Below are 25,198 nucleotides of genomic sequence, written 5' to 3'. Positions count from 1 at the left end.
AGAGGAGTCACTCTTCATCCTTCTCTTTCCAAACACTCATGGTCCCCTTGAAAAATTTGCCCACACCCACCATAGCTGCCAGGTGAAGGGTATTGGAAAAGACAGCACTTGCCAGCACACAAGAGGGTCCCATTGCTCGTCTCTGCAGGGTAGTGGATGCCTATGAACCTGAAACCTGCCTACTTGAGTTCAGAGATGATGTCGAGAGAATCTTCTCCAAGAAGTTCCCTGTGGCCACCTGGCCAAAGTAATGGCCTCCAATTAATTCGCTTTCAAGAAACAACTCACTGGACGCTTTGCTGTGAAAGTAGTCCTTGTTCATGTTAGCAACTCCAAGTTAGTGTGCCAGACAAACCAAAACATCAGTGTTAGAGCAGAGCAAAGTTTATTGCCGGGCCGTGCGAGGAGAAACAGTAGCTTGTGTCCCCCCAAACCCTGAGCTCTCCATCGGTTTCAGCAAAGCATTTTTAAAGGCCAGGTGAGGGAGGGGCATCCCAGGGTCTGTGATCAACTTGTGCACAGTTCTCTGATTGGCTGATGGTGAGGTAACAGGGTGGAGTCACAGGCGTTAACATTATCAGTCCTTAGGCTTCAGGAGGCCGGCTGGGCTATATGCTCATAGTCCTAAAGTAGTTAATATCTTCTTTTTGTGTTTGTTGGGGGGGGTTGGGGGGTGGGGGTGGGGTGGGGGTGGGTGAGTGAGGGGGAGATTTCACATCTGTAAAACAACTCAGGAAATGTGCATTAGAGATTGTTATCTAGGCATTCAAACAGAGGATGTGGGGAAAGGGCCTGCCCCAGGAAGGTCCCATAGGGTCCTGCTCAGTTTATATTCATTGCAGGAGACTTAAGAATTACAGATGAATAATGAGAGAAAGTAAAAATCACCCATTATTCAACATTTTTTTCTTTTTTTCTTTCTTTTTTACTTCTTTGGGCCAAGTCTTAGTTTGCAGCATGCAGGATCTTTAGTTGCAACACGTGGCATCTAGTTCCCAAACCTGGAATTGAACCCAGGCCCCCTGCGTTGGGAACGTGGAATCTTAACCACTGGATCACCAGGGAAGTCCCTACTGATACATGTATAAGATAGATATCTAATGAGAACCGACTGTATAGCTCAGGGAACTCTATTCAACATACTGTGGTGACCTGGATGGGAAGGAAAGCTGAAAGAGAGGCAATATATGTATAGCTGTTTCACTGTGCTGTACTGTAGAAACTAATACAACATTGTAAAGCACTATACTCCAATAAAAATGTTTAAAAATCACCATTTGCCTTACTTGGTGTTGAACTTCCATATGTATCATTTCAGTCTCTTTTCCATGTACCTGCCCATACACAAGATTGAATTGTCTGGTGTTGTATCATAATCTGGTTTTTATTTTTTCACTTAATAATACATTATTCATGAATCTATTCAAAAATAGATATTGAGCAGCTACTACATGTCAGCCACTGTTCTAGGTATTGGGCATACATCAGCAACAAAAATTCCTGCTGTCAAGCCTCTTGTTTTTAAGTGCCCCAAAGGATAATAAAGCAAATGATTAAAATATGTTATTTGTCAAATAATAAACATTGAAGAGAAAACAGAAATGGAGGAAGAGAGATATGAAAAATGCATCTATGTGCTGGGGCCCAGAGCAGACTGGTTCAAAATATGGCTCAAGAGCATATTGATTATTTTGAATTAATGTTGCTTAAGAAATGCCTGTTGCAAGAGGGACCCCCTGACCCTCCTCTCTGTCTCTGTGAAAGCAGGAAATGAATCTCTCCTGTGAAAGGTGCCCTCTCTGCGTTGGGAGGGAGAAGGACTCTTTATCATCAGAGATGGGGAATTCAGGCAGAGAAGCAGTATAAACAAATCCTGTTCCTTAAGAAATTTACTACCTCAAGCCCAGACTCTGTTTAGACTTCTTTCATGCGCACTCAGTCACTTCAGTCGTGTCCAACTCTTTGTGACCCTATGGACTGTAGCCTGCCAGGCTCCTCTGTCCATGGGATTCTCCAGGCAAGAATACTGGAGTGGGTTGCTATTTCCTCCTCCAGGGTATCTTCCTGACTCAGGGATCGAACCTGTGTCTCTTAAGTTTCCTGCCTTGGCAGGCAGATTCTTCACTGCTGAGCCAGCCAGGAAGCCCATTTAGACTTCTTAACTATTAATAATTAAGCACCCAAACAGGGCCTCCTGGTGGTCCAGTGGTTAAGATTCCACACTCCCAGTGCAAAGGGCATGGGTTCCATCCCTGGTCAGGGAACTAAAATCCCACGGGTGCATAGTGTGGCCGAAAAAAGAAAAAGCACCCAAAGTTTAAGTTTCTTTGTTCTGTCAGTTCCTCACAGATTTATTGTTTCCTTGTCTAAAAAGTGTAAAAGTTGCCTGCCTTGGTCACTGCTTAGGTACCATTTCCATGAGACCTCTGGACTCATAAATTAAGCCTTGTTTCATTTCTCCCATTAATCTCTCTGGTGTGAATTTTGCTATTAATCCAGCCTCAAGAACTCAAGAGGAATAGAGGGGGAAATTTCCCCCTCCCCATTATGCAGGTTGAGGGTGTTGGGGGAAGTTGACATGTTATACGGGTGTCCTTGTGAACAAGGAGATTTCTGAGGGAAGCCTTGGAGAAGGGAAGAGAGATGAGCATTGCCATGCAGATGAAGCTGCCTGAGTCCCCAGGGCACCCAGCTTGTTGCAGGAACTGTGAGGAGGTTCACCAGGACCAGTGGAGAAGGGGAGTGATGGAGGAGCTGGGGACAAATTCGGGGGGTGAGAGTAGCCGACCATGAGCCCCCTCCACTCTCAGGCTCCTTCCTTGTTGTTCTCTGTTTTTCTATGATAGGATTATGGATTTATGTAGCCCACCACCTCTTACTGAACTTTTGTTTCTAGTTTTCCCACAGAAACAATTGTGAGCCCTTGCTGGAGCTTTCCCATACTGATTGTCATGCTCCCCTGGTGGCTGAGATGGTAAAGAATCTGCCTGCAATGCAGGAGATGCGGGTTCAATCCCAGGGAAGATCCCCTGAAGGAGGGCATGGCAACCCACTCCAGTATTCTTGCTTGGAGAATCCCATGGACAGAGGAGCCTGGAGGGCTACAGCCATGGGGTCACAGAGAGTTGGACATAACTGAGTGACTAACACATACACAAGAAAGGAGAGCAGATGGCAGAACATGAGCACATGAGGACTTCGTTGGTGGCCCCCATGTGGCTAAGATGCCACACTCCCAATCCAGGAGGCCGGAGTTCGATCTCTGGTCTGGGAACTGGATCCCACATGCTGCAACTAAGAGTTTTCATGCCCCAACTAAGACCCAGTGCAGCCAAATAAGTAAATATTATAAAAAAAAAGAAAAAGAAGATGGGCGCATGGTTTTAGCCCATTTCGGTGGGGAGTGGGGGTGGGGTGAAATTTGGACTCATTGCCCTTAACTCCATGTTGGGTTTGTGAAGACATGATGCTGTTGACCTCCAGGGCTAGGAATGGCAGCCCTTCCGGCCCTGAACAAGATTAATGGGATGATGTAATGCTTGATAAATTTACCAGACAGAGGAAGGAAGCAAGAAGGAGGGTTGAAAGGGCAGGAACAAAAAGAGACATAAAAGAGAAGACCAGAAGAAAGGGGGAGAGCTGGAAATCTTTATAACATTAATAATATTTTTGTTGTTCTGATTTAACAAGTAGAGCACCACATTAAAGAAAATCTGGAAAGTTTACAGAAAAGTAAATATTTAAGTGAAAGCCACATAGCTCCATGTCTAGAGATAACAATGAGACTTTTTATTGCTTTCCACCCAGACATTCACAGAATTGTAGGTGCATATAGTTTTGGATTTTGCTTCTTGTTTAGACTTTTGTCAAGAACCTTGACTTACCGCTACAGGAATATTAAAAACCATGGTTTTCAACCATCATATAATATAGTCTGGCATGCTGAAGTCCATGGGGTCACAAAGCTTTGGACATGACTTAATGACTGAACAGAACAGATTGTAACGAATGTTATCATTTCCTTGTTGTTGAATGTTTTGGTTATTTTTGATATTGTACCATTAAAAATAATGCAGCCAGGCAATCCTTCATCAGGCATCTTTGTATCTCTGACTATTTTATTAGGATGAATTCTTAGGAGTGAGATGACTTGCACAGGCAGGTGAATTTTTCTTTTTTAAATACCTGAAGACTTGAAGGCAAATGATTGATGATTTTGTGCGATGACATTTGATTTGTGTAACCAATTGTGAATAAGTGACTGGCTATTAAGACCATGATTCTGTTGTAGAATCTGGAGTCACAAAACACTCCTCAGAGGACACTCAAGACAGTGGAGTACAGTTTATTACACTGGCGGGACCAAGGGGAATGGGTTCCCAACAAGGACTCTGATGATTTCAGAGAACTTGGTTTTATATGCCACCCCCCTCCCCCCGCCCTGCCGCTACATGACTGGTTACATATTAGTTATTAGTTTTACAACATGTGGGTGCAGAAGAATTAACACTTAAAACATGCAGGTGCTGGCATTATTGTTAACCTATCTGAGACAACCTGAACTTTACTTCCAGTCTTTGTTATCTGTGAGGAAGGGGTTTTCTGGTTTTTCTTTAGCGATGGTTAACAGGGTTCAGGCCCAGTTCACATCCTGTCTTAAGACGGCTGACAGTCTTCAAGATGGAATCCCTCTTGCCCTCCTCCCAGCGGCCCCAACAATTCCATAATTTTGATGACAAAGGTCCATATAGTTAAAGCTATGATTTTTCTAGTAGTTGTATATGGATGTGAGAATTGGACCATACAGAAGGCTGAACCCTGAAGTATTGATGCTTTCAAATTGTGGTGTTGAAGACTCTTGAGAGCCCCTTAGACAGCAAAGAGATTGGACCAGTCAATCCTATAAGAAATCATCCCTGAATATTCAGGACTGTTGTTGAGTCCTACTCAACAGCTGAGGCTGCAGTTCCAACTCATTGGAAAACACCTTGATGCTGGGAAAGACTGAAGGCAAAAGGAGAAGGGAGCAGCAGAGGATGAGATGGATAGACAGCATCACTGACTCAATGGACATGAGTCTGAGCAGACTTGGAGACAGTGAAGGACAGGGGAGCCTGGCGTGCTTCAGTCCATGGGGTCACAAAGAGCTGGACTGAGCAACTGAAAAACAATGACAAATCCAATCCATGGTCATTCCTCAGACTGTAACAAAAATGTTTGGAGGAAGTACAGGGCATCTAGCATGACATGTTGGACTTAATTTTTTTCAGGAAAATGCAACCTTGGGCTAAAAGACATACAAATAGAATCAATGTAAAGAAAATATAAAAGAGACTTAGAAGCAGTGTGTGGACCTTAATTAATTGTATCTGTTAAAAAACACAATTGCTGAGATGTTGTTAACTAAAAAAAGTGTACAACGTGAGAATTGCAAGTTAAGTTTTATTTGGGGCAAAGTGAGGACTGTAGCCAGGGAGAGAGCACCTCAGATAGCTCTGAGAAACTGCTCCAAACAAGTGTGTGTGTGTGTGGGGGGTTGGGGGTCAGGATATATATGATTTTGGTGAAGGGGGAGTTTATGCAATCAAGCATTTATCTTTACAAAAGGTTTGCTGCTAGTCATGAGGAACTGATGTCACCACAAAGGGATTTAGTGATTGCTTTTTTAGATATGGGAAGATGGAAGGATTGGGCTCATAAAATGGGCTCCTGAAAATATCTGTCTGAAGACCTGTTCCACTAGTTTTCCTGAAGCACAGAGTGCCTCCTTCCAGTTCTCCACCCGAACCCTCTTCAGGGCATATCAAAGGTCAATAGCTGCAGCAGCACAGGATTCAGTCCCCACAGAGGCAGGTGGCAAGTGCCAATGAGTTAACAGTACATTTTTTTTAAGTTGACAATGTGTTACTTTTATTAGACAATCAGAAATTTGAATGGAGACTGAATTTCGATAACATTAAGATATTATTATTGACTACTTACCTGTGACACTGGAGGAAAGGGCAACCCACTCCAGCATTTCTTGCCTGGAAAAATGCCATGGACAGAGGAGCCTGGCAGGCTATTCATAGCTTCCCAAAGAGTTGCAAAGCATCAGACACAATTGAGTGACTGAGCACACACACACACACATTTACAAATAATTTTAAAAGATGAGTCTTTATCTTTTAGAAGTATACTTGGAAACATTGAAGATGAAATGATAATAATGTCTGGGATTTCCTTCTGAGCAATTTAAGGGGTAGTTGATGGGGCAGCATTGACCATGAATTGACAGTAGTTGGGGTTGGAGGCTGTGTTCCTAGGAGTCTTTTTTTTTTTTTTTTTTCTAATTTTATTTTATTTTTAAACTTTACATAATTGTATTAGTTTTGCCAAATATCAAAATGAATCCGCCACAGGTATACATGTGTTCCCCATCCCAAACCCTCCTCCCTCCTCCCTCCCCATACCATCCCTCTGGGCCGTCCCAGTGTACCAGCCCCAAGCATCCAGCATCGTGCATCGAACCTGGACTGGCAACTCGTTTCCTACATGATATTTTACATGTTTCATTGCCATTCTCCCAAATCTTCCCACCCTCTCCCTCTCCCACAGAGTCCATAAGACTGTTCTATACATCAGTGTCTCTTTTGCTGTCTCGTACACCGGGTTATTGTTACCATCTTTCTAAATTCCATATATATGCGTTAGTATACTGTATTTATGTTTTTCCTTCTGGCTTACTTCACTCTGTATAATAGGCTCCAGTTTCATCCACCTCATTAGAACTGATTCAAATGTATTCTTTTTAATGGCTGAGTAATACTCCATTGTGTATATGTACCACAGCTTTCTTATCCATTCATCTGCTGATGGACATCTAGGTTGCTTCCATGTCTTGGCTATTATAAACAGTGCTGCGATGAACATTGGGGTACACGTGTCTCTTTCCCTTCTGGTTTCCTCAGTGTGTATGCCCAGCAGTGGGGTTGCTGGATCATAAGGCAGTTCTATTTCCAGTTTTTAAAGGAATCTCCACACTGTTCTCCATAGTGGCTGTACTAGTTTGCATTCCCACCAACAGTGTAAGAGGGTTCCCTTTTCTCCACACCCTCTCCAGCATTTATTATTTGTAGACTTTTGGATCGCAGCCATTCTGACTGGTGTGAAATGGTACCTCATAGTGGTTTTGCTTCTGCACATCAAAGGAAACTATTAGCAAGGTGAAAAGACAGCCTTCAGAATGGGAGAAAATAATAGCAAATGAAGCAACCGACAAACAACTAATCTCAAAAATATACAAGCAACTCCTACAGCTCAACTCCAGAAAAATAAACGACCCAATCAAAAAATGGGCCAAAGAACTAAATAGACATTTCTCCAAAGAAGACATACAGATGGCTAACAAACACATGAAAAGATGCTCAACATCACTCATTATCAGAGAAATGCAAATCAAAACCTAGGAGTCTTTATATCAGAGTTTCAGTTCAGTTCAGTCGTGTCCAACTCTCTGTGACCTCATGAACCACAGCATGCCAGGCCTCCCTGTCTATCACCAACTCCCAGAGTTCATCCAAACTCATGTCCATTGAGTCGGTGATGCCATCCAACCATCTCATCCTCTGTCGTCCCCTTCTCTTCCTGCCCTCAATCTTTCCCAGCACCAGGGTCTTTTCAAATGAGTCAGCTCTTTGCATCAGGTGGCCAAAGTATTGGAGTTTCAGCTTCAACATCAGTCCTTCCACTGAACACCCGGGACTGATCTCCTTTAGGATGGACTGGTTGGATCTCCTTGCAGTCCAAGGGTTTATCAGAGTTTAGTTTAGCAAACTATGACCTGAGGGCCAAATCCAGCCCATTGCCTGTTTTTGTAAATAAAGTTTTATTGGAACACAACCATGCCTGCTTGTTCACATATTTTCTCTGGTTGATTTTGCATTGTAATGTTAGAGTTGAGTTGTTGCTACAGACTATCTGAGCCTGAAATATATACTCTCCTGCCCTTTACAGAGTTTGCTGGCCCTTGATTTATGCTATTGTGCCTACTTATGTTTATGTTTAAAATCATTCACAATAAAATATTTGAAATACATTTCATTATAAAGATCTATACAGTTCCTATGACTACTGCCATAGAATAGTGTTTCTCTCCTAACTGTCTTGAATACATTAAATCACAGCCGAAATGCATGGCACACTTAATAAATTGCTGAAATATCTGTGGGATGATTCTTCTATTAAAATGTATTCCTCTGTGTGGGTAATACATGCATGGAACAAGATTTATAGGAAATGCTCTGGAAAGTAAGTCTCCTTTCCTCCCCATCTCTCATCCACCCTGATCTCCTTCCTGGTATTTCTTGTTTATTCTTCCAGGGATAATTTTTGTATGTACAAACATAATATAAATTTATAGTGTAATTTCTCTCCCACACAAGTGATATATACAATATATATTTGCATTTTGTCACTTAATAATATATCTTGGAGATATTTCCATGTTAATTGCATAATCGTTTCTAAATTGTACATAATTATATGTATGTGTGCATACATGCATGCTCAGTTGCCTCAGTCATTTCCGACTCTTTGAGATCCTGTGGACTGTAGCCCGCCAGGCTCCTCTGTCGATCGGATTCTCCAGGTAAGAATACTGGAGTGGGTTGCCTTGGCCTCCTCCAGGGGATCTTCCTGACCCAGGGATCAAACCTGCATATCCTGTGTCTCCATGTATATATGTGTGTGTGTGTATATGTATTCCTGAAGTATATATATTTAGGAGTTTTATATGCATATATATTTATATATGAAGTATATATATAGTAAATATATATATATATATGAAGTATATATATTTGGGATATTTATATGCATAAAGTGTATATGTATGTGTTGTTCTCAGTTTGGGGAAAGAATTAAGGGACAGAGAGGCACCGTGAAACTGAAGCCTGGAGAGTGTGTGTGTTTGTTCAGGAGGGGAGGATGGGATGGGCATCCGTTACTGTACTCCCCCATCCCTGTTCTGAAGAGTGGTTGCAAAAAGAATTCAACAAGTTGGAATTTGCTTATCTTTCCTTAAAATGCTGAAAAAAAGACAGAAATATCCATTGGTAAATCCTATTTCCTCTCCCGTCGAAGTGCCTTCAGAATCTGAGTGCTTCTCACTGCGCTCTGTCCTGATTTGAGACCTGGTCCCCTCTCACCTGGCACCCGTGACCATCTCCTCTCCTGGTCTCCCCACCACCACCCTTGTTTTCTACAGTCTGTTCTTAACACGCTGTCAGGGTCATCTTTAAAGGGAAAGTCAGATCGTATCCCCACCTCTGCTCAGAATTCTTCAATGGCTCATCTTATTCGGAATAAAAATGAAAAGCCTTACAAAGGCTCACACGGTCATGCCACAACCCCTTCTCTAGGACGCTCTTCTTCCCTCCCTTCTGCAGCCACGTGGGCCTCCCCGTGTCTTCTCCCAGCAAAGATCTTGGTTCACCATCCAAATTGTTCATCCCTAACCTCTTTCAAGTTTTGCTCAAATGTCACCTTTTCAAACACTCCTTTCCCAACCTCTTCTTTTAAAAATCACCACTCTCCAGCATTTCCTGTTCTTTTTTTAATGTTTATTATTTTTCTACATAGTTTTAAGTCTCTTTTGTATTAGTTTCTTGTGGCTGCTGTAACAAATGACCACAAGCTCTTAAAACAACAGAATTGTATTGTCTCCTGGTTCTGGAGGTCAGAAGTCTGAAATCAAGATGCTAGCAGGGTTGGTTCCTTGTGGAGGCTCTATGGGAAAATAGATTTCATGCTCCTCTCCTAGATTCTGGTGGCAGCTTTCCTTGGCTTATAGACACATCACTCTAGTCTTTGCGTCCATCTTCATAATGCCATCTCCTCTCTGTGTTCTCTCCTTTGCTTCTCTTATCAGGGCACATCATTGGTTTTCCAGCCACCACTTTAATCCAGGGTAATCTTTTCTCCAACTCCTTTATTCTATTATATCTGCATAGACTCTTTTCCCAAATCACATCATATTCCCAGGTCCCAGGTGTAGAACTGAGCAGGACCTTGTAGGGCTCCTGGGCACATGGGCCTTTCTGTGTCCTCCACTTCTGAATTATAGGAAGTAGGCTTCATTCAGCCTCCAAGACTTTCCCTGAGTCCCAAAGGGCAGGTTCAAGCAGATGCTAAGTAGGAAAGAGAGGGGATGCTGAGATACGCACAAGCCTTGGGGCAAGGTCCTGGTTCCCCCTCAAGGGATACACAAAACAAGCTGTTTTTCAGAGACTGAAAACCCCCGTCCAGGTGGGAGAAGTTAACTGTGTGCTGCCCACAAGCATGTAGACCCCAGACTGGTTGGAACTAGAAGGTTGATGACACTGATGCCCAGTATTCTCACTGTGTGCCAATCAGAAGAATGTTCATAAGCTGATCATGTCCTCTTTGAACTATCACTATAAAACTCTTCATTACTTGCTCCAGGTCAGGATACACAGTTTTGAGGTATTACCTCACTGTGTCCCCCTTTGCCTGGCAAAGTAATAAAATCATTCTTTTCTGCCTCATCCAGAACTCCATCTTTGAGATTTAATTTGGTGTCAAGGTACAGAGGTCAGATTCAGCATCAGGTGGACTTATCTTTTAGGGGAGCACAACCCACTCCAGTGTTGTTGCCTGGAGAATCCCAGGGACGGGGGAGCCTGGTGGGCTGCCGTCTATGGGGTCACACAGAGTCGGACACGACTGAAGCGACTTAGCAGCAGCAGCATTTAACTTATTACACCTTCTGTCCCTCATACATTTACTGATCCATTTTATGTTTGTCTTTCTCTCTGTTGTAGGATATAAAACCCAACAGGGCCAAGTTTTTGGTCTATGTTTTATCCCACTGCTCTAGTGACTAGACAGTGCTTGGCGTATGGTAGGGATCCACAAAGTATGGGCTGAAAGTGAAATAATGATGGTATTTGGCACCAGTTTTAGCACTGTTGACTAAAAAGATGCACAACATGAGAGTTGTGAGCTAAGTTTTATTTGAGGCAAAATGAGTACTGCAGCCCAGAAGGCAGCACCCCAGATATCTCTGAGAGAATATATAAGGTTTTGGTGACGGGGGAGTTCAACACCATTATGCACTCATTTTACAAAAGGTTTTCTGCTAGTCATGAGGATCTGATGTCACCATGAAGGGATTTAGTACTTTTCTAGATATGGGGAGATGCAAGGATTGAGATTATAAAATCTGTTCCTAAAAACATCCAACTATCTATGCCATCACTTCATGGGAAATAGACGGGGAAACAGTGGAAACAGTGTCAGACTTTATTTTTTGGGGCTCCAAAATCACCACAGATAGTGATTGCAGCCATGAAATTAAAAGACGCTTACTCCTTGGAAGGAAAATTATGACCAACCTAGATAGCATATTGAAAAGCAGAGACCTTACTTTGCCAACAAAGGTCCGTCTAGTGAAGGCTATGATTTTTCCAGTGGTCATGTATGGATGTGAGAGTTGGACTGTGAAGAAAGCTGAGCGCCAAAGAATTGATGCTTTTGAACTGTGGTGTTGGAGAAGACTCTTGAGAGTCCCTTGGACTGCAAGGAGATCCAACCAGTCCATCCTAAAGGAGATTAGTCCTGGGTGTTCATTGGAAGGACTGATGCTGAAGCTGAAACTCCAGTACTTTGGCCACCTCATGCAAAGAGTTGACTCATTGGAAAAGACCCTGATACTGGGAGGGATTGGGGGCAGGAGGAGAAGGGGACGACAGAAGATGAGATGGCTGGATGGCATCACTGACTCGATGGATGTGAGTTTGAGAGGACTCTGGGAGTTGGTGATGGACAGGGAGGCCTGGCGTGCTGCGATTCATGGGGTTGCAAAGAGTCAGACAGGACTGAGCGGCTGAACTGAACTGAACTGAACTGATCTAAAGACCTGTCCCACCAGATTTCCTGGAGCACAGAGTGCCTCACTCCACCCTGAACTCCCTCAGGGGTGTTGAAGGTCAACAGCTACAACAGCACAGTGTTCAGTCTCCACAGAGGCAGATGGCAAATGCTGTTGTTCAGTGGTCGGCAATGAAATTGGTAAGTGCCAATTTATAGTTGACAGCACCAAGAGCTATAGAATATCATGTTTTCTCCCTGCTAGTCCAAGATGCCTTTGTTAATCTTCACTTCCCAATAAAGTAATATGGAATGTGAAAACATGATGTAAAATGTGCCCCCATGTAAATAAGTGATGTAAATCACAGAGTCCATTTATAACTAGAACCTTTTGACAGGAAAACCAACACAACATCAACAATGTCATAATCACTGAACACTTTAAGCAATGCAGACAGAAAGGAAATTCTTGACTTCCTTTAGGCTTTTGTTATCAGTAACTATGCGAATTCTAAGCATAGTTTTGAACTTAAAAAATGACTTGCATATACTTTTGTCTGGGTGGTAGCTCAAAACTGACATGTTTGGGTAGAGGATTCTGCTCTTAGGACAGAGATAGACTGGGGTCCTGGGATCCTGAGGACAGCGCCTCTCCCACACAGGATCATCTGTCTCTTTTCCCGGTCCAGGATGAAAGGATGCTCCCAGAAATGCTGCTCTGTGTCTGGAAGGAACAGAGGGAGATAACAGGATTTATATTTAAACTCATAGCCTTGACTTAAGTTTATGGTCAAAACAGAATCAAGGAACCCTCATGACTGCCACCCCATTTGACTCTCAGACACTTTCCCAGGGCGTCTCCTGTGGGAAAATTATTCCATTTGCCTAAAACATATTAGCACGTTGCCTGAGCCCAAGCTGCAGACAGGTCCCGTGGCTCTGCTCCAGAAAAATGTTCCAGTTTTCTTTCCCTCCAACCGTTCTCGAGGGTCATAGCCCAGGAGGAGGCTTCAGTGAGACCTTCTGTTCTTTACAATGTATTATTTTCAGAGATGTTCCCAGCTTTAAAATCCCAAACGAGAAAATAAGGGGCATTAAACATTCTTCTCTGATGACCTTTTTCGCTCAAATATCTCCCCCTATCCCCTGTTTATCAAAGTGATACAGGCTTGTTGGTCAAAAATTGGGAAATAAAAAAGAAAAGCATCTTAAAAAGATAGTCCACATTACCAATTATTCTACTGCCAGAAATAACTTTTGTTTTTTGAGTTTATTTTGATATTATTTGATATCAAATATTTTATTTTGATATATCTGTCTACTTGTATTATACAGTTATTATATTTTGCATATAGTTTTTCGACATCTGTTGCAAAAATATTTTAAACATACAGGAAGATGGAAAGATCATATAGTGGACATGTATGGACCAACCAACCATGTATATCTGTAGTTAACATTTTACTTAACTTGCATTATCATTTATCTTTTCTTTCCTCTTGTCTTCCCTTGTTGCACCTACTAATCTCCCTCCTTTTATCCCTCCACTGAACTCTCCATCCATCCATCCATCCATCTCGGTCTATGTTCATTCATCCACCCACCTCATTTTTGTGGTGCTTTTCAAAGTAAGTTACAGGCATCCATATAGTTTACCTCCAAACACCAGGAGACCCAGGAGATCCGGGTTCAATCCCTGGGTTGGGAAGATCCCTTGGAGGAGGAAATGGCAACTCACTCCAGTATTCTTGCCTGAAAAATCCCATGGACAGAGGAGCCTGGTAGGCTACAGTCTGTGGGGTCTCAGAGTCAGACACGACTGAGTGACTAACACACACACAGCAGGCTCTTTGTATCTGGAGTTCTTCACCCACAGAGTCAATCATTCAAGAGTCAAAAATATTTGGGAAAAAAAAATTCCAGAAAGTTCCAAAAAGCAAAACTTGAATTTGCCATGCTGGCAACTATTTACATAGCATTTACGTTGTATTTACAACTATTTGCATAGTATTTATACTAGGTGTTACAGACAGACCTCAGAGAAATTATGGGTTTGGTTCCAGACCACTGCAATAAAGCAAATATCAAAGTAGGTCAAGTCACATGATTTTTTTTTCAGTTTCCCAGTGCATGTAAAAGCTATGTTTACATTATACTTTAGTCTCTTAGGTATTCAATAGTATTCTGTCTTAAAAATGTATGTATCTTTATTAAAAAATACTTTATTGCTAAAAATTCTACCATCTGAGTGATAATAGTAGCATCAAAGATTACTGATCACAGATCACCATAACAAACATAACAACAACAAAAATGTTTGAAATATTGCAGAATTACCAACATGTGACACAGAAACACAAAGTAAACAAACGCTGCTGGAAAAGTGGCACCGATAGACTTGCCGTGTGCAGGGTTGCCGTAAACCTTCAATATGTATAAAAGGCAAGATCTGTGAAGAGCAATCAGGTGACACTCAATAGAGCAAGCAAGGTATACCTACATAAGGAAACTAGAGATGATTTCAAATGTAATGGGAGGGACTGTCCTGGTGCTCCAGTGGTAAAGAATCCACCTGCCATTGCAGGGGACGTGGGTTCAATCCCTGGTCTGAGAACTAAGATCGCAGTGCTGCGGGCAACTAAGCCTGTGGGCCATGAGTACTGAGCCCGCACTTTACAGTCCATGAGCCTAGAGCCTGTGCTCTCCAACAAGAGAAGCCATGCAATGAAAAGCCTGTGAGCAGCAACCAAGACCCACAGCAGCCAAAAATAAATATAAAAAATATAAAGTACATGAGAGACTATGCTTAAGGTTATACACAAATACTACATCATTTTCTGTAAGAGATTTGAGCATCTATAGATTCTGGTGTCCTGGGGGAGTCCTAGAATCAATCCTCTGCAGAGACCAAGGAATGGTTGTATATCCAGGTACCATAGGGTTCGGGATCTCTGGAGACAAGCACCAAAATTTGTGTAATAGCATTGTGAAAGTGATGGGCTCCCCTGGTGGCTCAGACTGTAAAGACTCTGCCTGCAATGCAGGAGACCAGGTTTGATCTCTGGGTTGGGAAGATCCCCTGGAGAAGGAAGTGGCAACCCACTCCAGTATTCCTGCCTGGAAAATCCCATGGACAGAGAAGCTTGTCAGGCTACAGTCCCTGGGGTTGCAAAGAATCGGATATGACTTATCAATTAATACTTACTGTGAAAGTGATACTAGCCAACACATATAGTACTTACTACATGCCAGGCAAAGTTCCAAGCACTGTATCAACTTACTTAATCCTTAACAATCCATGGAGACAGGAGTTTTCCTGATGATAGCCTCTACTGCTTATATTGTTTCAGACAGTGATGGTTAAGATGCTTGTGGTGGTGGTTTAGTCACTAAGTTGTGTCCAACTCTTGCGACCCCATGGACTGTAGCCTGCCAGGCTCCTCTCTCCATGGGATTCTCTAGACAAGAATACTGGAATGGGTTTCCTTTTCCTTCTCCAGGGGATCTTCCCAACCCAGGAGTCGAACCCAGGAGTCGAACCCAGGTCTCCTTCATTGCAGGCAGATTCTTGAATCTGGGGCAAATTGGGCGCCATGTTGCAAAGATGTGGGCTTCCCTGGTGGCTCAGCTGGTAAAGAATCTGCCTGCAGTTGGGAGCCCTGGGTTTGACCCCTGGGTTTGATCCCTGGTTAGGAAGATCCCAAAATGTGAGGGTGTTGGGCCTGCAAGATTTTGCAGATGCTTGCTCCTACAACCTGGAAGTACATAATGCCGTGATGTGGCAGGCCCAGGCAAGCCAGGAAAATTCCCTGCGATTCTACACACCGGACTTGGCTCCATAGTCACTGTGTTCCTTCCATTACAGGGGAAGCTGCAATTATGGGAGTGGGAGTGGGAGTGGGGAGGGGTTCAAGTGTTGGTTAAGCTTGACCAATAAAGCTGTTTGGAAAAAGAAAAATCCCTTTGCTTCTTGGGCAAATCGCTGTCTCCTCTTCCCAAACACAGCTTTGCTAACTGCACAAAAAGGAGGATTTTCTAAGATATCCAACCTTTCCTGAAAACAAGAAAGGTGAGCCGCTAAGACTTCAGGTCAGGAAGGTGCGGTGGGGTTTTCTGAGACATAGCTCAACTTTGGAGAGAAAATAACAGACTGAAGCACTGTCTTCTCTTCCTCCTCCTGGATGGCAGGAAAATGAGAGCCGGGAGTGACTTTGAAACGCTCCAGGATGCAAAGCATTGTCCTTCTTGTTCCTTACCGTAAGGTGGCGCTCTGATGCCTGTGTTGTAAACTAGGTTTGCTGGAGAGAGGGCTCCCTGAGCTACCACATAAGCAGAAAGACACTGTTCTTATCCATATTTGCTTTACATTTCTAGGCTAACAAGGTGCGGTAATTTCATTCCAAATGTGTAAATATTATTGCGTTTGTCAGGGCTGCTGCCCGAATCCGGGACAGAGAACTGATGTTCAGGACCAAGAGGATATGGAAGAAAGAAGCAGCGTGGGGGAGGAACGGAGAAGCTTGGCTACCCTGGCTTGCTTCAGCTAACATTTCCGTGTCCTTATGCATTTTGTATTAACACGCTGCAGAGAGCATCTCTTTGGGGCTGTGGCTCATACAGACCCTGTTCTCTGGCCTCAGAGGTGGGAGGTAATTCTGCCCTTGGCACTAAGGCAAGGATGAGGGATTCCAGGAGCAGAGAGTTGGTTGCTCAGGCCATGGTTTGCCTTCTCTCATGTTTCCAGTCCCTTGATTGATTCTCTCTTCTTCTGATTGATTATTATCTGATACTTGCTTAACTGACTATCTAATTATCCTTGAGGTACCTCAACGTTTCAGCAGTTGAATGAATGAGAGTCTCATCCTGTCTGTGCCCAAGTCAATCCCTCCCCCAAATCCAAGGGATTTTGGAGTCTTATCTGAGTTGTTGAGAAGAGAAGGAGATATCAGAGGAACTAGTCTTCCCCTTGAGCCATTCTCCTTTTTATCTGTCACTGCTTCAGAGAGATGAGCTTCTTGGGTGCCCGGGAAGCCCAAAGTATTTCCAGTTTCCCTGAGTTGTTCTCACTCCCTGGTTGTTATTTTCTTAGGGCCCTGGAAGCCTGGTTTGTAGTAAAAGCTTCATGAATATTTGATTGAATGGATGGAGAGAGTGGGTAGATGGGTGGTTGGGTGAATAATCAAACCTCTCTACTGGTAGCTGAAATGGTATTACATGATTTCAGTACCAGATGAGGAGACAGAATGTTGATCTATTGTTATGAAAATTGAAGATCATGTTTAACAGTTTCTGTCCTGAAGAAGCTTAGAGTTTGTTTAAAAATTAATTAATTAGTTTAAAAGTTGAAGTCTAGTTAATTTACAATGTTGTGTTAGTTTCAAGGGTGCAGCAAAGTGGTTCAAGTTATGCATATATATATACGCTATTTTTTCCCAATTCTTTCCCATTATAGATATTATAAGATATAAGAAGTTTAGAGCCTTATAAGGAATTTAAGATAGGCTTATAGTTATTAAATGATTGAAAAAATTACCATCTATTAATCATCTGCTATATACCAGGTTTATATTATATTTTCATAGCATATATATATTTTAATATATATCAAACTTCTTTTAAGAGCATATGTATATATAATGTCTATAAATTTATATGTAAATATGTAACATATAATATGTAGTACATACATTTATATGCTCTTAAAAGATGTCTGATGGTAGGTGGGGCAAGGAAGTATTGGGAGTTTGGGATTTGCAAATGCAAACTCTTATATATAGGATGGATAAACAGCAAGGCCCTACTGTATAGCACAGGTAACTGTATTCAGTATCTTGTGATAAACCATAATGAAAAGAATTATGAAAAAGAATGTGTATATATATATGTGTGTGTGTGTATGTGTGTATTACTGAATCATTTCGATAAAAAATGATCATCTCTAGAAAAAAAGAAGCTGGATATTAATAAAATGGTTTCCATTGTGGTCTTCTCAGCATTCATTGTTTCCTTTCTCATTCCCAATAAAATTCTGCTTTTGGTCAGTTATTCCCCACCCCTACACAGCTGATCCCTTCCTTCCCAGCTCCATCAGTGGGTCCTGTTTAGTCTAAGACATTTGTGACAAATCCAGCCCTCTTGATAGTGTTGGAGCCATAACCAGGCTTCAGACAATGGGTGCTCAGCACCCCTCTGGTTACTACAGTTAATCCAGGAGTGAAGACATAACCCACATTGGTGCAGTCAGTCTAAGGGAAGAACATCCCTGCCAACTCTGTCACCAAACTGGGGAGAAACCTTGCTCCATTCTGTGAGATAGGAACAGAGAAGCCTGTCATTGATAGCTTTATGACATCTGAAGGAGACTGACCTTAGGATGCTATTAATGCTTTGGCTGGCAGAGCAGTGAGATGCAAAGAATCTCGGTCCTTAGTTAAATCATTTGAGTGATGGAATCAACCAGCTCTGAAGCCCATTCAGTCTCTGGGTTTCCTATTACATGAGATATATTAAAACATTTTAATTGATTAAGCCAGAGAAAGTTGGTATTGTGGCTGTTTTTAGTTATATTATTGCCTTTTTAAAAAACAAGTAACAAAGAAACTGAAGTTCAGAGAGGTCAATAACAATGGCAATGACAAATAATATTAAGTGACAAAGCCAGGACTGTAACCCTAGACCATCTGACTCTATAGGCCATACTCCAAATCCATCGTATCACCACCCAGGGAATACAATGTAGAAAGTGTTTAGGTGTTTACTAGGGGTTGTAGTACTAGGGGGTACAAAAAGAACTTACGACTAGGGAAGGAAAATATTGGAGAATGTTAAATGAGATTCCTTCTTCCCATAGAACATGGGGTAATAGACATGCCAGCAGAGGGAAAATTTGGTTTGTCCAAACTCTAATAGAGATGAATAGTAATACTATTAACTTTGGTAAGCTTAGTAGGATTTGAACGTTGGATGTAAACTAAAGTTGATGCTTTTGTGTATTTTGGGAGGAAATGCACTCTCCCTTCTTTTTTCTTCTACCTCTTTATTTCTTGTTCTGTGATCAAGGCATGAGAAGAGATCATTTATTTTCCTATTTAAAGCCAAAGGAAAAAGCCCAACTCTCCAATGTCTCTTTAGTCTAGAATGAAGGACAAGCTGACAACTGATGACAACTTGATTTTACCCTGGTTCTTGCCTCCTGGAGTGTGACTTCTTGGACCTTTGCCCAAAGTTGGATTTGCCTGTCACTTCTGATGTTGCAAAGAAGATTTGCAAAAACTCTCTCAGGGAACTTGCTGACCAAGGGAATGAATGATGTAGTTCGGGATGAAATTTGCTGAGAGGTGAAGTAGAGTGAAACTTTGATTTGTCAGAAGTATCAAGAAAGTAACGTTCTTGAAATATGTAGCAGATTTATTCAAGTAATAGGCTCTATTGCCTGCTGCCAGACTTTAAATTTTTATTTGGAAAAGTTTTAAAAATACAGAAAGTTTGAATACACACTTCTCTTAAGAAGATATACAAATGGTACATGAAAAGATGCTCAATGTCATCATTAGGGAAATGCCAATCAAAACAACAATGAGATACAACTTTATAGCTATTAGGATGGCTATAATTAAAAAAGGAAAAATAGCAAGTGTTGGCAAGGAATGTAGAGAAATTGGAACCCTTACGCATGCATTGCTGGCGGGGATGTGAAATGGTGCAGCTGCTATGGAAAATGGAATGGTGGTTTGTCAAACAATTAAATATATAGTTACCATAACCCACTAATTCCATTTTTTGTATATACACTCCAAAGAACTGAAAACAGGAACTCAAATAGATAATTGTATACCAATGTTTATTACAGCATTATTCACAATAGCTAAAATGTGGAAACCACCCAGGTGTCTATCAACAGAAGAATGGATAAGCAAAACGTGGTATATGCATACGAAGGAATATTATTTGAACATAAAAAGGAATGACATTCTGATGGCATCCTACAACATGGACAAAAACATTGTGTGAAGTGAAATAAGCTAACACAAAAGGAATAGGCAAATTCATAGAGATAAAAAGTAGGTTAGAGGTTACCAAGGACTGAGGGACATGGGAATGGGGGTTATTTCTTAATGGGTACAGTTCCTCTTTAGGGTGATGAAAGAGTTTTGGAAATAGTGGTGATAATTGTACAACATTGTGAATGCAATTAACAAAATTTAAAGAAAAAATACATGGGAAAAAAAACAACAGAATATGTAATGCCCACCAGATTGAATTAACAAATATTAATATTTTATCAGTAGGGAAAACCACTAGAGCAGGTATGACCTAAATCAAGTCCCTTATGATTATACTGTGGAAGTGTGATGATTATACTATGTCACTGTGGAAGTGACAAATAGATTCGAGGGATTAGCTCTGACAGAGTACCTGAAGAACAGTGGATGGAAGTTCCTAACATTGTGCAGGAGGATCAAAACCATCCCCAAGAAGAAGAAAAAAAAAAAGGCAAAATGGTTGTCTGAGGAGGTGCTACAGATAGCTGAGAAAAGAAGAGAAGTGAAAGGCGAAGGAGAAAAGGAAAGATATATCTGTCTGAATGCAGAGTTCCAAAGAATAGCAAGGAGAGATAAGAAAGCCTTCCTCAGTGATCAGTGCAAAGAAATAGAGGAAAACAATAGAATGGGAAAGACTAGAGATCTCTTCAAGAAAATCAGAGATACCAAGGGAACATTTCATGCAAAGATGGGCTCGATAAAGGACAGAAACAGCATGGACCTAACAGAGGCAGAAGATATTAAGAAGAGGTGGCAAGAATACACAGAAGAACTATACAAAAAAGATCTTCATGACCCAGATTAACACGATGGTGTGATCACTCACCTAGAGTCAGACATCCTAGAGTGTGCAGTCAAGTGGACCTTAGAAAGCATCATTGTGAACAAAGCTAGTGGAGGTAATGGAATTCTAGCTGAGCTATTTCAAATCCTAAAAGATGATTTGAAATGTTAAAGTGATGCACTCAATATGCCAGCAAATTGGGAAAACTCAGCAGTAGCCACAGAACTGGAAAAGGTCAGTTTTCATTCCAATCCCAAAGAAAGGCAATGCCAAAGAATGTTCAAACTACTGCACAATTTCACTCATCTTACATGCTAGCAAAGTAATGTTCAAAATTCTCCAAGCAAGACTTCAGCAATCCTTGGACTGAGAACTTCCAGATGTTCAAGCGAGAGTGTGGATTTAGAAAAGGCAGAGGAACCAGAGATCAAGTTGTCAACATCTGTTGGATCACAGAAAAAGCAAGAGAATTTCAGAAGAACATCTACTTCTGCTTCATTGACTATGCTAAAGCCTTTTACTGTGTGGATCACAACAAACTGCGGAAAATTCTGAAAGACATGGGAATACCAGACCACCTTACCTGCCTTCTGAGAAACCTGTATGCAGGTCAAGAAGCAACAGTTAGAACCAGACATGGAACAACAGGCTGGTTTCAGATTGGCAAAGGCGGTATATTCTCACCTTGCTTTTTAAACTTATATACAGAGTACATCATGCAAAATGCTGGGCTGGATGAAGCCCAAGCTGGAATGAAGATAGCAGGTTGAAATATCAATATGCTCAGATATGCAGATGACACCACCCTTATGGCAGAAAGTGAAGAACTAAACAGCTTCTTGATGAAAGTGAAAGAGGAGAGTGAAAAAGTTGGCTTAAAACTCAGCATTCAGAAAAAGAAGATCATGGCATCCAGTCCCATCACTTCATGGCAAATAGATGAAACAATGGAAACAATCAGATCAGATCAGATCAGTCACTCAGTCGTGTCCGACTCTTTGGAAACAATAATAAACTTTATTTTTGGGGTCTCCAAAATCACTGCAGATGGTGACTGCAGCCATGAAATTAAAAGACACTTGTTCCTTGGAAGAAAAGCTATGACCAACCTAGACAGAGTATTAAAAAGCAGAGACATTAGTTTACTGACAAAGGTCTGTATAATCAAAGCTATAGCTTTTCCAATAGTCATATATGGATGTGAGACTTGGACCATAAAGAAAGCTGAGTGCCGAAGAACTGATGCTTTTGAACTGTGGTGTTGGAGAAGACTCTTGAGAGTCCCTTGGACTGCAAGGAGATGCAACCAGTCTATCCTAAAGGAAATCAGTCTTGAATATTCATTGAATGAATTGTTGCTGAAGCTGAAGCTCCAGTACTTTGGCCACCTGATGCAAAGAATTGATTCATTGGAAAAGACCCTGATGCTGGGAAAGATTGAAAGCAGGAGAAGAAGGAGACAACAGAAGATGAGATGGTTGGATGGCATCACCGACTCAATGGACTTGAGTTTGAGTTGGTGATGAACAGGGAAGCCTGGTGTGCTGCAGTCCATGGGGTCACAAAAAGTTGGACACGGCTGAGTGACTGAAATGTACTGAATATGTTATCATATTTATCTTAGGGTTGCCCTGGTGGCTCAGATGGTAAAGAAACTGCCTGCAATGCAGGAGACATTGGTTTGATCATGGCAACCCACTAGGTATTTAAAATATAAAGCATTGCTGACAAAGTTATTTCCCTGTAGCCCACATGACTAATGCCCCCTGCCGTATCCCTGAAGCCAGTCTCTGAGTCCCCTTGCAGCTAGGGTAGACAGTCCCTGTGCATCCTAACTGCCATCTCAAAAGCTTGCATCCTTCGTCCTCTGTGGAGGAGGGCTCCCCTCAGTGGTAGGGAGCTTGCACAGCCTGCCCACAGGGCGATTGCAAAGGGACCACAGTTGCCATTCCTGGAGGCCAAGCCTCATCACTGAGAGATGGAAGTTGGGGAATAAGTATCTTGGATTTCTTGACCCTTGGTGAATCATGTCTGAGGCATGTTTTCTCTGTGGCTTTTCAGAGGGTCCCCAGTGAGACTGAGTCCCAGTTGCCTACAGTTGTAACCCTCTCGCTTGATACACACCATGTTGGCTTTTTGGCCTTTGGCAATGGCACCCACTCCAGTACTCTGGCCTGGAAAACCCCATGAATGGAGGAGCCTGGAAGGCTGCAGTCCATGGGGTTGCTAAGAGTCGGACATGACTGAGTGACTTCACTTTCACTTTTCACTTTCCTGCATTGGAGAAGGCAATGGCAAACCACTCCAGTGTTCTTGCCTGGAGAATCCCAGGGACGGGGGAGCCTGATGGGCTGCCGTCTATGGGATCTCACAGAGTTGGACACGACTGAAGCAACTTAGCAGCCACATCCTTACGGTGCTTCCTTCAATTGACACCCCCAAAACTACTTGTGCCCAATATCTTGTTTTAGGCTCTGTTTTTGGAAGAACCCAAACTAAGACACTCACTTTCCTCCTTATTCTCCTCTTCACTTATAGGAAGAAATCACTTTCATGTAGTTGGTAAAGCTTGGGTGGTCTACCCAAGGTTTAAAAAATTGATGGTTAATACAAAGATATGGCACTAACATTCCAGGTTCCTATGCAGTACTGAGGATGAGATGCCTGGATGGCATCACCGATGCAATGGACATGAACTTGGGCAAACTTTGGGAGATTGTGAGGGACAGGGAGGCCTGGTTGCTGCAGTCCGTGGGGTCACAAAGAGTCGGACACAACTGGGAGACTGAACAACAACATAAGATGTGTGTTATCCCAGGTGGTGCTAGTGGTAAAGAACCCGCCTGCCAATGCAGGAGGTGTGAGGGACCTGTATTCAGTTCCTGGGTCAGAAAGATCACCTGGAGAAGGGTGTGGCAACCCACTCCAGTATTCTTGTCTGGAGAATACCATGGACAGAGGAGCCTGGCAGGCTGCAGTCTAGAGGGTCGCAAAGAGTCGGACATAACTGAAGAGACTTAGCATGCACGCTTGCACCTAAGATATTCTTGAATGGATTTAAATAATTTTATGAATGGAATCACTGTGTGTGTGTGTGTGTGTGTGTGTCTCTGCAACTTTTCTCAATATGTTTTTAAGATTTCTCCATGTGATAACAGAGATCTAGTTCATTCTTTTTTTTTTTTTAACTTATTTTATTTTTTAACTTTACAATATTGTATTGGTTTTGCAATATATCAAAATGAATCTGCAACAGGTATACATGTGTTCCCCATCCTGAACCCTCCTCCCTCCTCCCTCCCCATACCATCCCTCTGGGTCGTCCCAGTGCACCAGCCCCAAGCATCCAGCATCGTGCATTGAACCGGGACTGGCGACTTGTTTCATATATGATATTATACATGTTTCAATGCCATTCTGCCAAATCATTCCACCCTCTCCCTCTCCCACAGAGTCCAAAAGACTGTTCTATACATCAGTGTCTCTTTTGCTGTCTCGTATACAGGGTTATTGTTACCATCTTTCTAAATTCCATATATATGTGTTAGTATACTGTATTGGTGTTTTTCTTTCTGGCTTACTTCACTCTGTATAATAGGCTCCAGTTTCATCCACCTCATTAGAACTGATTCAAATGTGTTCTTTTTAATGGCTGAGTAATACTCCATTGTGTTCATTATTTTCAAGTACCGTGTGCAATTTTAAAAATTGTATGGCTTAATCACATTTTATTTGGCCAATTCCTTCATCTTGAGCATTTGTACTTTTCTGATAAATTTTGCTATTATAAACGTGTTTCAATGAGTACCCTTATACTTTTGTTTCATTTTAAAGGAATGTATCCAGAAGTGGAATTGTTTTATTGTAGGACATGCATAAAAATTAATATGTAAAAAAATTGATTGAGGTGAAATTCACATAAGATTAGCTATTTTAAAACAAACAATTTAGTGGAATTTAGTACATTTCACAATGTTGTGCAACCACCGTCCCTTTCTAGATCCAAAACAATTCCATCACCTATTAAGGAAAACCCTGTACCTATTAAGCAGTGTCTTCCCCTCCCCCAACACTCCTCAGCCCCTTAGCAACCACCATTCTACTTTCCGTCTCTAGTAACTTGCCTATTCTGGGCCTGTCAGTCTGCTGCAAACCTCAGCTCCTCACTTGCTAGCTGTGCAACCTAAATTGAGTCACTTAACCTCTCTGAGCCTCCATTGCCTCGAGTGTAAGATGGAGATGGTTGTCTCCCTGATAGGAATATTTTGAGGATGAAGTCAGATAGCGTATGTGAAGTTAGAGCACAGTGCCCCATCCCCAGTAAGTGCTCAGCAAGTGTTAGCTCTTATTGTTATTCCAAAATCAAATAGAGGTGACATGACACAGCAGAAGTTCCCTTCTCACTCATGCTGCATCAGCACTTTGATTCCCCTTTTTACCTGGGAAACCCAATAAGCAGTAGGCTACAATGAGAGCTTTGGAAAGGCAGGAACATTGTCTG

Source organism: Bos taurus, chromosome 25 (assembly GCF_002263795.3).
Source record: "Bos taurus isolate L1 Dominette 01449 registration number 42190680 breed Hereford chromosome 25, ARS-UCD2.0, whole genome shotgun sequence".
Classification (NCBI taxonomy): Eukaryota; Metazoa; Chordata; class Mammalia; order Artiodactyla; family Bovidae; genus Bos; species Bos taurus.
The sequence above is the reverse complement of the archived record's forward strand: the minus strand, read 5'-3'. Positions refer to the sequence as shown.